The sequence below is a fragment of the Pteropus vampyrus genome, unplaced genomic scaffold (genome assembly GCF_000151845.1).
Source record: "Pteropus vampyrus isolate Shadow unplaced genomic scaffold, Pvam_2.0 Scaffold771, whole genome shotgun sequence".
NCBI classification, from domain to species: domain Eukaryota; kingdom Metazoa; phylum Chordata; class Mammalia; order Chiroptera; family Pteropodidae; genus Pteropus; species Pteropus vampyrus.
This window is the reverse complement of record NW_011889552.1, coordinates 12076-21712: the sequence shown is the minus strand read 5'-3', so window position 1 is coordinate 21712 and position 9637 is coordinate 12076. Positions and strand designations below refer to the sequence as shown.

Here is a 9637-nt window from a genome sequence, read left to right as displayed (position 1 = left end):
GTACACTTGAAACCTATACAATTTGATTAATGCCACCCCAATAAATTTAATCAAAATTAAAATAAAAACAAATAAAACATAGACAAATGAAAAATAGATTGTGGTAGTAGCAGTATAGATGTAAACTTTAAATTCTATTATACAATTTAAGTAAACAATAAATTTGGTTCGTATTCTCGTTTTCATTCATCTACTTATTTCCTCTCTGGCTTTAAGTACAACAGCCAGCTTTCCTGTCAGGAAGGGAAAAAACTTATAAAATAACCAGAAAAATTAAACATGGTCATGTTTGCAATTTCTCTACACATTAAGAACCCCATTTACCCACCCTCTTCCGGAAGCGCCCGAATCTCTCCCCATGCATGTATCAGTTCGCATCAGAAAATTGCAAGAAATTTTTCATGGTGCCTGACGAGCCGCCCTTTACAGAGTAGGTGCCAGATATGTGTTTCTTAAGTTGAAGATAATCATTTTCCTTAGATATATGTTTTTACTGAATATGACACAATATGAGAATTTTGCTTCGTATCACTTAAGTGGAGAGAATGACACAAAGCGGCAATTATGTCTTCTGGGGACGGGGAGAGGGGAATGAGTCCTCACCTGAGGAGCTGTCTCTACACCAGTCTTCACAGGTGTCCCCGGGAACAAATGAGAAAAGCCGATGTCTGGATAATGAAATTTCCTTCTGATGCAGTCAGTTCAGCAAGGTCTTACAGAGTGCTTTTAGGTATGTCTCCTCCAGAAATTTTTGAGATGAGATTGCAAGGTGGACTTTATACAATGCAAAAAATTCTGGCGTCAGCTCTGATGCAAATCAGCCCTTCCTTTCTGTGTCTCACGTTGAAAGGTCTGGCTCTCTAAAGTTAAAGGTTGACAGAGTGCTATCCGAGCGGTTTTTTGGCCCCAGAACACCAGGCTGCTCTTTGTCCCCATGGGCCCTCTCATTACACTGCAATGTGTGTGAAACCAACAGGCCAGATAAATGGAAAGAAAGAGTCAGACTATGCAGGCGATACCTTCTTCTCCCCTTCCCATCCTCAAATAGCTGCAGTAACAGCAAGGCGGTAAGAAAGACAAGGATAAGATCTGATCTGCAGAATCTGATCTCTTTTCTTACACGTATACAGAACAGAAAAATCACTTGCATGAAGTGACTAAAGCTGTTAGGATCCTCCTTTTTCAGTATAAGCTGTGCCCTCGCCCCTACCCATTCCGAGGTTGCAGTTAAACATCCCAACAATGACTCAGTTGGGGCCACTTCTGAGTCTCACTTTTATAGAGCAGAAAACTGAAGTTTAGTGTGACTGAATTAGATAGAATTTAAACCCAGAGCCTCCTCGCTCCGGGGTGCCCGTGACGCCACCTTAACACTTGCTTTATCATCTTCAGAAAAGAAAAGAAGGTTCATAGAAATGATAGTTTGAGTCCCAACTCCTCTGTGTGAAGCAGCCGAAGAGGGAAGTTTGACACTGTGTCTCGTCGTCATCATCCTTATCCTTGTTTACCATGAGAGTGGGTAGTTTCATTATAGAGGGAAGAAGAATCACTGGCTAATCAGAGAGGGGATCAGGGACGGGGTGGCCGGTGTCTAGAGAGAAATTCGGAAAAGCTGGTGTGTCCCTTCCATCCGCAGACTAGCACAGCATGAGTTTGCATATTTTTTTTCCCTGTCCTCTCGAGGATTCTTGTTTCTCCTGGAGTATTCATTCTCAGCACTCTGGGAGGTTGAGGTCATTATAATCATTCATGACTATTTCTCCAAGGCCGAAGGCCGTCGAAGCTGTTCTGTCACTACCAGCAGAGAGGATCTCTGGACTCCAGTAGGGTCCATACCCCACAAAAGTTGACTATGACAAAAGAGAAAGGTCCTTCTGTGCCCCAATACCAGAAAACAGAGCCTGGTTCTCTGTCTCCTTCAGCCCTCACTCTCACCTGTGCGGTACACTATATCTTGGTGGCTTATTTATTTTATAATTGGAAGTTCATACCTCTCATTCCCCTTCTTTTTTTTCACCCTTCTCCCCACTTTAACTATAAGTAAAGAAATTACTTATATGGAAAAACTATAGGCTTTAGGATGCTCCCTTTTTAGAATAAGCTTTTTCTATTTATAAATAGAAAAAAACTCACACCCAGACACATCAGAATTAAATGACTGAAAACTCAATATAGAGAGAAAAAGGAGCCAGATAAAAGAGTTGAATTACGTATAAAAGTATAAATAATGACTGACTTTCAGAAGATATACAATTAGGTCTAGAATGACAATTTTTAAATGTCCAAAGTAAAATAACTCTCAACCTAAAAGTCCACATCGAACAAAATATCCTTTCAAAATGGAGACAAAATATAAACATTCTCAGATAAACTAGGCAGACCTGCCCTAAGAGGAAGAAAGTCTATAGACCGAAAGGAAATTAAATTCAATGACAGTTTTGGAACTGCAGTTAGGAGAGCATTGAAAATATTACATAGTTTTAAACCTATTTTTCCTTCTTTCCTTACATTTAAAAAAAAAAAAAAACCTGACTTTTTAATTCAACACTACAGAGTTACAGCATACGTATAAGTAAACTATTTAACAATAGCACCAGGGGTGGGGGGTGGGGTGAATGAAACTATATTGTTAAGCTCTCACATTATATGCGAAGTGGCGTAACATTAATTCAAGATAAAAATGTGATGAGTGAAGAATGCATATTCATAATCATTAGAGAACCGCTGGTCTACAACCATTCCACCGGGAAATGTAAGTCTTGTTGAAATTTCTCCCTCTGTGTCTCTCTTGCTGCATGTTAACGAAGCCCCGTACTGGCAGCCAAATCACAAACATAAAGAGAGCCAACCTTAGGATGAAAACCAACGGTGATCAAAGGAAGAAAAGAGCCTGGCTCCCGTTTGACATTACCGGGCTGCTGAGAGACACCAGCCTCATGCCTGATCTACATCTGGACGCTCAGTGTTGTGAGGTTACAAATATCCTCGTCACTAAGGCCATTTTGAATCAGGGTTTTTTTTTCTTTTTCTTGCTTGAAGCCAAAAGGATCCAAATGATGTCCCACATGACAATATCACGGAATCATTTAAATCGTGCTTATTGAAAGACTTTAATAATGTCGGGAAATAGCTAATTCATAACAGTAAAGATTAAAAAGTTGCTTATAAAATCTGGGTGGAGCCTTGATTCCCCTTGATTCCCATTATAATAGGTAGGGTTATTTGTTGCAAGTAACTTGGGCTGTATTATTCCAAAAACAGAGAGGAGAATTTATTTGAAAGATATTAGGGATCCATATTATTCCCTGGAGTACCAATTTTTGGAGAAAGTAAGGAAATTTCAGAAGAACATATCAAGACGAGTTGGCCACAGGCTGCTGCTACTGTGAGGATGATCTCCGGTCATCTCCATGTTCCCATGGACCAGCTCTGGTCCAGGTCCCAGGAGAAAGTGTCCAGTTTCCGTAAATCGTGTGCTCACCTGCTTGATGTACTTGGCCAGGGGGATGGAAGGCCTGGCCCCTTCGGAATCTAAACTGGGGCTTGTGAACTCTCAAGAAGGGTATTTAGACATGAATGCTGCTTTTGACTGTAAATTTCACTAGGAATTTTTTTTGCCTATGCTGGAAAGGAACACTTTATTTGGCAAAAGGGAAAGGCTTGGCCGTCTTTCTGTTGAGCTGGTACGAAAGTGAATACAATGACATTTCAAAGAAACGACGCTGGGAGATTGGAGAGGACATGTGAAGAAGGGCTTCAGGGTCCCTCTTCCCAACTATCCCAATCCCCAAATAAATGTCACCTGTTAGGTCCTTTGATAACCCAGCTGACAGTCTAGCAGATTTCTAGCCTGCGGTGTTGGGGACTGTTACGGGCTGAATTGTGTTCCCCTTAAAGTTCATATGTGAAAGTTCTAATCCTCAGTACCTCAGAATACACCTGTATTTGGAGATAAAGCTCTTAAAGAGGTCACTGAGGTAAAATGAGGTCATATGGATGAGCCGTATTCCAATGTGACTGGTGTCTTTATAGGAAGAGAAGATTAGGACACAGACGTACACAGAGAAGAGACGCAGAGAGAAGGTGGCCACCTACAAGCCCAGGAGAGAGGCCTCAGAAGAAACCAACCCTGTTAACACCTTGATCTTGGACTTCCAGCCTCCAGTATTATGAGAAAATAAATTCGTATTGTTTAAGCTACCAGTCTGTGAAATTTGTTACAGCAGCCCTAACAACCGATACAGGATTGCGATGCATTCATATGTGTCTCTTAGGTTTTAAAGATGCCTGGCATATAGCAGTTGTTCAAAATATTTGGTTAAGCAATTGGGTGAAGCATGTTTTGAGATCGCATTGGCCTCGAATTCCCTCAAACTTGCTTCTGTACCCAACATCATAGGGAGATTCTTCACTCATTCTTTCTTCCTTTGTCCCCCTCCCTCTTTTCCTCTCGCCTTCCCTCCCTCTCTCTTTTCCTCCCTCTCCTATTTTTTTTTCCTTTTTTTGCTTCCTTTCTTCTCTCCTTTCTCTTGTATTCATTCAACAAAACCTCTCAGAAAGCCTAAAATATATGCCATAGTCTAGACTGAGGATTCCGAGATGGGAAAGACGTGATGCTACTTTGGAAAGTTTATAGTATAGTGGGTTGCGGGGAGCACATAACCATATGGCAAGTTCCAAAATTGTGGTATTTAAAAAAATGGAACTCCTAGAGCTCTGAGGGGAGGTTCTTAACCCAATGCAGGGAAGGGTAGGGGCCAGGGAAAGCTCCTTGCAGGTCTTGGCATTGAGACTGTGTTTTCGAGGGGCTAGCAGAATTCCTCACGCAGAAAGTATCAGCAGTTAAAAATTCCCCCTCTAAGAGGATAATTCTGAGAAGAAAAGAAACAAGAGCAAATATTTAAACTCTGGACGGAGGATGCCCTGGTTGGCCCACTGTTCATTGTCTGCCCACCTGTCATGTCTCCGAGCTTTGAATACCTGCTTTTTCTAAGGTACCAGTCAGCACCAGGAGATGTCACTCTTTACTGCCTACGGTGAACTTTCTCCTCTCGGCTGAAGTCTGCAGGGTTTGACGGCTCCTTAAGAAATACAAGGGGCGTAATCCTCCCAGCTTTCTGACTTCTGTTTGGTGCACTCAGCCAAGTGGGCGAAGACGTCCCCTCTGCGGTCTGTGCTTCGCTCTGCATGCCACTAATGCGGGCTTCATCCCATCAAGGGCATCTGGGCATCTGTGGTCTCCCACGGTCCAGGATGTGAAGCTCCCCAGGTGCTACTGCCTGAAACCCTCTCGCTGGGCTGCTGCGCTTCCTCGCTGGAATTCCTAACCAAATGCTCCATCTTTCTCTGTCTCAGGTAAAAACATCATTGTCTGGACAAAGGCCACTCGAACGAGGAGCCCTGGTGAATTCTACAGCATCGTTGAGCTTCCTCAACCCTTCCAAGGGATCCAGGGTGATTACATTTTTCTTTCCCCCTTTATTGAGGTCCGTAAGCTACCAACTCCCCAGAGGTTAATCGGATTTCAGTCAAATTTCAGGAACTCTGACAATAATAATTGTACCTTGCCCCTGTGCACATCTCTCATGCCCATGTCCTTCCAACGCCCCAACCCCAGATTCTTTGACAAGTCTCCTAGCTTTGTCTTGGCCTCGAAAGAAGTGCCAGGACATTCTTACACGATTCCTTCCTGGCTTCCTTCGCAAGAAAGTCTCTTTTACTTATTCGACAAATATTAATTATTCACCTGTTGTGCGACGGGAATTATGCTTGATTCTGGGGATATAGCAGTAGACAGTAGATATGGTCTGTGCCTTCATGGCATCCAGCGTAAAAGAGAAGTATTGAACAAGTCACCATAAGTGTAATGGATGTTATAAAGGAGAGCTTCGTGTACCATAGGAACGTGTTACAGGGACACCAGAGAAGGCTTCCCCAATAAAATGACATTTGTGCTGACCCTGAAGAGCAACTAAAACTTAGCCAGACGAAGGAAATTGCAGGTATAAGGACAGGTATAAGAAACGGAAGAGAAAACTCTACTTAAAGAAGTGTAGGAAGTAAGTACGGCCAGAAGGTAGAGAGTGGGGGACAGAGGTGAGGTAAAAGCAACTGCCTCATACAGTGACTTGTAAACTGTGCAAAAGACTTCAGGTATGAGAAGACATTGGAGGGATTTAAACAACAAAGCGATCGATACTTTAGAAAGATTATACTGGCTACAGTGTGTAGAATTCTTTGGGGGAGCAGGAGCGAAGGATGGAGAGAAGGAATTTAAAGGCTATTATAGAAATTCAGGTGAGAAATCATTGTTTCTTAGACTAAAGTGGTTGCAAAGGGGATGAAGAAAAATAGATAGAATGAATATATTGTTAAGAAGTAGAAGAAAAAAAGCTTGGTGATGAATTTGGATTTGGTAGGGAGGGAGAAGAGGCCAAGGATGGCTCACAGCTTTCAGGCTTGAACGAAGGAGCAATGGTGATACCAGCCACGAGTATAATGGTCCCTGGCTGATCAGCTGTGAGAGAAACGATGTTGAGCTCAATTCTGGACGTGTTTGGTTTGAGGTGGCTGTGGGACATACAGGTGGGAATGTCAGGTATGTAGTTATTTACTATAGTCTGGGAAAAAAGGAGCGAAGAATTGTAAATGCTGGCAATATTCACGATTGAATCATGGAGGCAATTCACCCTAAGAAAAGGGTGAAAATTCGGAAGCGAGTAGACTTTAGGAGGGAGCCCTGAAAATCCCATCATTGGCATTTCCATAGGCTAAGAAGAGTCAATGGGGAAAACTAAGTAAAAACAGCTGGAAGGTAGTAGGAAAAGCAGAAAGTCTGCTCTATTTTGAAAACTGAGGAGAGAACCCAAGACATATGACCACCCACCCTATGAGATGGTCAGCTGTTTGATCCCAAAGACTATGTTCTATTCATCTTGGTATCCTCAAGGTCAAGGATAAATTTTATCTGAGACTTAAAATTTATTTGTTGAATGAGTAGAAATATGGATGAATAAATTAATTAACTGAGGGGACCCTAAGCTTCTGAAACTTGAAAGGACCAAGATTCCATCAACCATCATGGCCACTAAGAAAGAACTTGGGGGTTTAGTGGGGATAGAGGAAGACTCTAATACTTATTAAATATCTATTATAAAATCATCATCAAACAACCGTTTTTGATCACCTTCTATATGCTAGAAACTTTGTATATTTTTTCCCATTGATCATGACAACATTGTCATAAGTTGATATTATTACCCCATTTTACATATGAGGACACTGAGGCTCGGAGTTTAAGTGTCCTACCTTGGGTCACATAGGTAGCAAGAGAGAGGATCGTGACTCGATCCTAGTCTCTGAGCCTCAAACCATCATCGCTTGATCCTTAGGGTGTACTACATCCTGAGCTATATGTGACATAATCTCCATTTATAGACTGCCGTTCAGGCTCTTGCTTTGTCTGGCCTGTCACTCCCTTGTGCAAATGCCAGGTAAGGAAGGGACGTTTCTGGTATACACACTTCTCAACTTACCGAAGCTTTTCCTCTAGCTCTCTATACCCAGCTCCCGATGGCTGCTTTCCTATTGCTCCCTTAAAATGCTGCCTCAAAAGTCCCCCCACCCAAGAGGATGTTTCTAAAAAAATGAGGATGAGAAGCATAACGTGCTCAGGAATTACAAAGATAAGCAGGTCCCTTGTCTTTCGTTCTCTCCGAGAGGGGTGCACTGATTTGGCCCTGGCAGAATAAAGACACGCTTATGACGCCAAGAAGGAGAAAGACTGATGCCCAAATGTTCTCCACGCCCGTCTGAAAACTAAAAGGGAAGTGAGTTCAGCTGAACACACTGCTTTCTGCAGAGAGAGTCAGCATTTTTTTTTAGCGTACTGAGGTATTTTGTCAATTATTGCATTCAGTGGTTTTACTCTAATGAAAGTAAGAGAGAATAAACAAGACAAAATTTCTCTTTGTTTTCGGTACTTATTTCCGGATTAGCATAATTTCTTCTCTGCTAACTTTTCTCTCTCTTCCACACACGCTACACCAGGGGGTAGGATCTGGTACCATATCTTAACTATAAGACTTACAATAACTGATTGGGCCAGCAGGAGACAATTAATTGGCTGGTCCCTTTAGAGATTTTACCAGGAATTTGGAGTAGTGGCTAAAAATTTCAATTCTCCATCTGAGGTGTCTTTCGAATGGTAGAAATGTAAAAATTTAGAGCTATAATTCAAAAGCCTATCTGTACAAATGACCAATAAGCACATGAAAAGGTGCTCAACATCGTTAGTCATTAGGGAAATGCAAATCAAAACCACAATGAAATATCATTTCATACCTACTAGGATTGCTATAGTTTTTTAAAGGAAAAATAACGATTGTTGACAAAGATGTAGAGAAACTTGAATCCTTGTGCTTTGCCAGGGGGAACGTAAAATAGTACAGCCAACTAGGGACAAGAGTTTGGCAGTTTCTCAAAAAGTTAAAAGGAGAATGATGTCACCAAGATGGACACAAAATAGATCCTTCTGACTCTGCTCCCCCTTACAAGAAGAACAACTAAGAACTATTCATGAACATCACTGAGAAAATTCTAGAAGACGAGGGTGAGGCTGATGCACCCCCACTGCATCACAGACAGAAACAGAGACAGACTGCCATCGAAGGGCTGAGATTCTCTATTCCTGCTACAAGACAGCTTGTCAGGCACCTGGTGACCAAGACATAAGGGTTATGACAGCCATGGTGGAGGAGTTTTGGAGTCAATATTCATGGCAGCACAATTTACAAAAGCCAAGATATGGAAGCAACCTAAATGCCCATCAACAGACGATGGGATAAAGAAATTACGGTTCATATATATATATATATCATGGAATAATACTCAGCCATTAAAAAAAATGAAATCCTACCATTTGCAATGACATGGATGGACCTAGAGGTTATTATGCTGAGTGAAATAAGTCAGACAGAGAAGATAAATACCATATGATTTCACTTATATGCGGAATCTAAGGAACAAAAAGAACAAACTAATCAAAAACAGACTCACAAATATAGTGGACAGTTTGGTGATGGACAGAGGGAAGAGGGGTAAAGGGGCTGTGAGAATGGGGTGCAGGGTTAAAGAAGTACAAATTAGTAGTTGATAGATGGTCACAGGGTGCAGGGCAGAGGGGCTGCAGTTAGCACGAATATGTTAACTAGGTGGAGGGTCAGGGGAGGGAGGGAGCAATTGAGGGGATCGTTGTATGAACTATATAGATGTCTAACCAATGTATTGTATACTTGAAACTAAAAGTTAAAAAAGAGAAAATATTTTGAATATTAGGGATATGAACACTTGAGGTGTATGCTAAAAATTTATTTTCCAATTTATAATTATTTTTATTTCATAGATGGAATTTTTAACTTTTTTCAACTATAGTTGACATACAATATTATAATAGTTTCAGGTGTACAACATAGTAATTAGACTTTGACATAATTTACAAAGTGATCACCCGGATAAGTCTAGTACCCATAGATGGAAATTCTGACATGCAGAAATTATTAGTTTTTATGTAATCAATATGTTTTCTTTTTCACAATTTTTGAGGGTTTTTTTTTTCTAGTTAGGAAGTTTTTTCTTA

The 9637-nt window shown here is 41.3% G+C and overlaps 1 protein-coding gene across 1 annotated transcript in view; it reads right to left on the bottom strand.

Moving 5' to 3' along the window:
* LOC105309550 (glycine N-acyltransferase-like) overlaps positions 1-626 on the bottom strand; it is a 9807-nt gene extending 9181 nt beyond the window's left edge. The window contains exon 1 of the mRNA XM_011385734.2: positions 604-626. The gene's annotated coding sequence lies outside the window, so the exon portion shown is untranslated. The remainder of the gene's footprint in view (positions 1-603) is intronic.
* Positions 627-9637: the final 9011 nt, after the last annotated feature.